A 5,402-nucleotide genomic window follows, 5' to 3' on the forward strand; every position below is an offset into this window, starting at 1 on the left:
TTAAGAAAAACTCCATTTATTCATATACTCTCAAGGGTTTTTCAAAGAGATTAGTATTATTTTTTGCCAAAAGCTTTTTAAGCATCTATTGAGATAATCTTAAGATTTTTGTTTGTTTTGTTATTGATATGTTCAATTGTGTTGAGTGTTCTCATAATATTGAATCATCCCTGCCTACCTGGTATAAATCCCATTTAATTGGAGTGTATTACCTGAGTAATAGCTTTTTATAATCTCTTTGTTAAAATACTATTTAAGATTTTTGCATCAATGGTCATTAGGGACATAGGTCTATAATTTTCTTCATCTGTTTTAGTACTTAGCGGTTTAGGTATCAGTATGATATGGATGTCATAGAAGGATTATAGCAGAATTCCTTTTCCTATTTTTAGAAATAGTTTTTGTTGAATTGGAATTAATTGTTCCTTAAATGTTTGGTGGAATTCACTTGTAAATCCACCTGGACTTGGAGATTTTTTTTTTCCTTGGGAAGTTTATTGATAGATTCTTTGATTTCTTTTTTCTGATGGGGGCTATTTATATATTTTATTTCCTCTTCTGTTAATTTGGGTAGTTTATATTTTTTCTAAATATTTATCCATTTCACTCAGGCTATCAAATTTATTGGCATATAGTTAGGCAAAATAGGTTTAAATTATCTCTTTAATTTCCTCACATTGGTGGTGAGTTCACCCTTTTCATTTTTGATATTGGTAATTTGGCATTCTTCTATATTCTTTAAAAAAATAGATTAAACAAAAGTTTAACTACTATTTTTTTTTATGAAACCGACTCTCATTTTTATTTATTAGATCAAGGGCTTTCTTCATTTTAATTTTATTAATTTCTAATTTCCCTTGTCAAGAAGTTTAATGATTTTTGATACATTTTTCCCTCATTTCATTTTTGCGCATATTTTGGGTCCTGTATTTTAAGAAGAAATTTTCTGTTCAGTGCTGGTATTTATATCAGAAAATTTTGGAAGTCCTCTGTTTCATTGAAAATCCATCTTATACCATCTTTTCCAATATATTGACAGAATAAACTGAATTTTGTAGGATAGTCAGTTCTTGATTGTAATTCAAGGTCCTTTGCCCTCTAGAATATTATATTCCAGTCCCTCTGATCGTTTAACATTGAAGCTGATAAGTCTTGTGTAATTCTGATTGTGCTTTCTTTGTATTTAAATTTCTTCTTTTTGGCTGTATCTTCTCATTTGGGTGATAATTCTGACTCCAAGGCCAGTGCTCTATCCCTTGTGCCACCTAACTGCCCTTGCAGCTGCCCAAGGGGCTACCTATGTTGCCCAGGAATTGCCTGTGCAGAGGTTTGTTTTATCCTTTATACCCTGTCTTTGTCTATGCAGTGGTTTGATCCCTACCCAGTTGAACCTATTGCCCCAGTGTTACCAGGGCTCAGAATTCCTGCTGGCCTGCATTCTTTCTGCCAGGACCTGGGCTGCATTGTGGCTAAAAGCCTCCCATTGACTTTCTTTCCCTCCTGCTTTGTTGGGCTATATTTCCTCTTCTCCTCTGAAGAGACAGACCCTCACAAAAGATCCTACATGATGTTCAGAGTTGAGCACTTGATTTGATCTATTTTGGGGGGAATTTGTAGCTTGAATATCTGTGTAGAGGCTTCATTTAAAGTTGTATAAGGAAAAACTTGAGTAGCATGCTACCTTCACACCACCTTCTTGGCTCAGCCTTGGAAGTCCCCAAGTCCACATTTAAGGATACAGTTTATTAAAATTCGCACAGGAGCCAGATTCCCATGTACCCACATTATGAAAATGCCTCCACATTGCTTCCTCATCTAAGAACATTATATGAAAGTCAATAGCTTCTCATATCTACCTAATTCCCAGTTGTATGGACTAAAAGAGAAAGCCTTATTCAAGTGGGTTAGTCAATGTGTTAAAATAGGAAAAGCACAAAATTTCAAATCCAGAAGACTTGAATTCGAATCTAAATTCAAATCTTTAGCTTAGAACTGTATAACTCTAGTCATGGCAATAAGATTCCATTTCCTTATCCCTAAAATGAAGAAACTATTAATATACTACTTAACAGGACTGTTGAAAGGCTAGAGCTTTATGAACCTTAAAAAATTTTGAATATTGATAATTTTATTTTAGTCAATGAAAATCATTTAGGGCATCAAAAGTTCTCTTATTGTGAGTTCTGTCTATTGAAATACTATTTATCTTTTAACTCAGATCAACCATCTTGCAAAAAGGTTCTCAGATTTCCCTTCCAATTAGATACAAATTTTTTGCCTACATTTAACTTTGTACACTGCTTGTGTTTCTCATATTTTTTTAAAATCTTGATTTCTCCGATAAAGGGAACTACCTTTGTAAACAGGCACCTTCTCTGCAAAATATAATCTTGGACAGTGACCTGAGGCACAAAGAGTCATAAATGACTTAACCAGGGTCACATAGCTAGTAAAGGTCTTCCTGCTCTTGGCTTCAAGGCAAGCTCTCTACCTAATATACCAGGATGGATGCTTCTCCCTATATACCTACCATGATCTACAAGGTGGTCGTAGAAGTGTAAGTCATGTGTAAGTCATCTTCATTAGGAAAGGCCACATTCTATGAGAGAAAAAAAGTTCACTATATTCAAGTTCAAAAGATCAAAATTTTAAATCTAGACTTTGCCAGAGTCAGCTAAGTAGTTCAGTGAATAGAGTGTTGGACTTGGAGTGAGGAAAATCTGAGCTATACTCAGACAATCATTAAATGTGACACTGAGCAAGTCCCTACCCTTCAATGTGACTTGGTTTCCTTAACTGTAAAGTGAGGATAATAATAGTGCCTACTTGCCAGGTTTCTTGTGAGGATCAAATGAAGTTTTAGATGTAAAGTACCTGCCATTTTATAAATGCTTCCAACTTACTACTTTCATGACTGTGAAATCGATAGCATTCTCTGAGTCTAAATTTCCTCATATCCAAAATTGAGATAATAATACTTATACTACCGGCCTCATAAGGCTCATCATCAGGGAAATGATTTGTGAGTCTCAAATTGCTCTATGAATGGGAGTAATTAGTAGATGATAAAAGGAAATGATTGTCTTATTGAACTCTATATCTATGCTTGGCACCTGGCACAGGTTAGATACATAATAAATTCTATGTAATTCATTTGAATCAAATTGAATGACTCGGATTGGGAATAAAAGTTTAAAAATTGGGAAATGTTTACAAAAAAGGAACCAGTAGTAAGAGTGTCCTCAAAGTTGTGAACTAATACAATCAGTCCAAAGAATGATTTGTGACTATGCCCAAAGGGCTATAAAATTGTGCATATCCTTTGATCCAGCAATATCACTACCAGTTTTGTATCCCAAAGAGATAATAAAAAGGGAAAAGGACCCTCTTCTACAAAAATATTTATAGCAGAACTTTTTGTGATGACAAACATTTAAAAATTGAGGGGATGCCCATCAATTGGGGAATGGCTGAACAAATTGTGATATATGAATGTGATGAAATACTACTTTTCCTTAAGAAATCATGAACAGGTGAATTTCAGAAAAAATTGAGAAATTGATACTCATGAAAGGAGTAGAATCAGGAGAACATTGTACAAATTAACAGCAATACTGTGTGTTGATCAACTGTGATAAAATTAGCTCTTCTAGCTATAAAGTGATCAAAGACAATTCTGAAAGTCTTTTTTCATAGAAAATGTCTTCCATAGCCAGCAAAAAACTAGGGGATCTGAATGAAGAACAAAGCATGATGTCTTCACTTTTTAAAATTGTTTTTATATTTTTTTCTTTCTCATGTTTTTTCCTCTTGTTCTGATTCTTTTTTCATGACATGCCTAATATGAAAATGTGTTAAACATGATTGTACATATATAACCTATATCACATTATTTTCTGTCATGGCAATGGAAGAGAAAAGGAAACAAGACAAAAACATGTGGATTTAAAAATCTTACCAAAATATCCATTAAACTATCTTTACATGCAATTGGAAAAAAATGAAATTATTTTTTAAAAAGTATCCTTAAGAGGAAGTTATCTATCATCATTTTACTTTTTATTGGCCCAGAAGTCATTCACAATCAGTCAGTACTGATTTCCAACTATACAACATTCTCATTTATTTCCAAGGAGTCATTTGACTGTGCAGGTGAACCTGGACCATATAGTTTAACCAGTAAAATCAATCTGATTGTTTTATTAAGAACCTATTAGAGAGGAGCAGCCAGGTGGTGCAGTGGCACAGGCCCTTGAGTCAGGAGGACATGAGTTCAAATCCAGCCTCAGACAATAATTATCTATGTAACCTAATGATTTAACCAGGGTCACTTAACCCCATTGCCTCGCAAAAACCAAAAAAAATCTATTAGAGAGACAATGCAGGCCAGTAAATTATCAGTCTTGGAATCAGAAAGACCTGGATTCAAATCTCTTTTCTGCCACAGGTTGAATATAGGACCACTTAACCTCTCAGTATCCTGGGCAACTGTCCAAGTCTAAGTTTCAGAGTCATCACTACTCTATGCTGGAAAAGGAAGTTTCCTAATTAAGAATTCTTTATATCATGAAATAATCTCTCAGAGTTTCTAGGCAATTACTTAAAGATTGTTGCTGAGATGCATGAATAGAGAAGGGAGCTTCCACATCAGAAGAACACATAAACCAATGAAATCATTGGTAAAGGTCAAAATAAACAACAAAATAGCATTATGTAAGTTAGATGAAAAGACCAGAAACTTAAAGCTCACATATAGGAATTAGACCAAATAGCGTTTCTAAGTGTGTATGAAATGGAAAAATAAAGTGCTATGACTAAAATGAGGGAAAAAAATAAAGACTACTTCTAATTCTGGATAAAATACTTCATCAACATAGGACCTCAGGGGAATGAAACCCTCAAAGAAACCAGGGTTGCAAGTCAGTAAAAATCATAATTGAAGTCAGCATTAACCTGTGCTGGTTGGTGCTGCTGCCCCTGCTGCTGCTGCTGCTTGCTGCTGCTGCTGCTGCTGCTGCTGCTGCTCATTGCCATGATAGGCAGCACCACCCATGGCACTGATTGAATTTTGGAAAGGCTGGAGAGAATTTTTCAAGCTAGAAAAAAATATTTATGGATGAAAGAAGATTTTCAGCAATCAGCAAAACTACTCTACTATTCACGTTTATGACTTCATTCACTTCATAATGCAAAACATTGGCACTTCCAATTATTTTAAATTGAAAAAAATAAAGAAAAGAGAAAAAGCAATCTTTTTATCATTAATTGGTTCAAAGGAAATTCTTATGGATGTCTCAAAGGAGAAGAAAAATAACAGAAAGATTTGAGGAGGAAGGGCAAAGAATCATAGGATCATTTAGAGGATAATTAATGCCTTTTCCAATCCAAAGTTTGATCAGACA

Source organism: Macrotis lagotis, chromosome 5 (assembly GCF_037893015.1).
Source record: "Macrotis lagotis isolate mMagLag1 chromosome 5, bilby.v1.9.chrom.fasta, whole genome shotgun sequence".
NCBI lineage: Eukaryota > Metazoa > Chordata > Mammalia > Peramelemorphia > Peramelidae > Macrotis > Macrotis lagotis.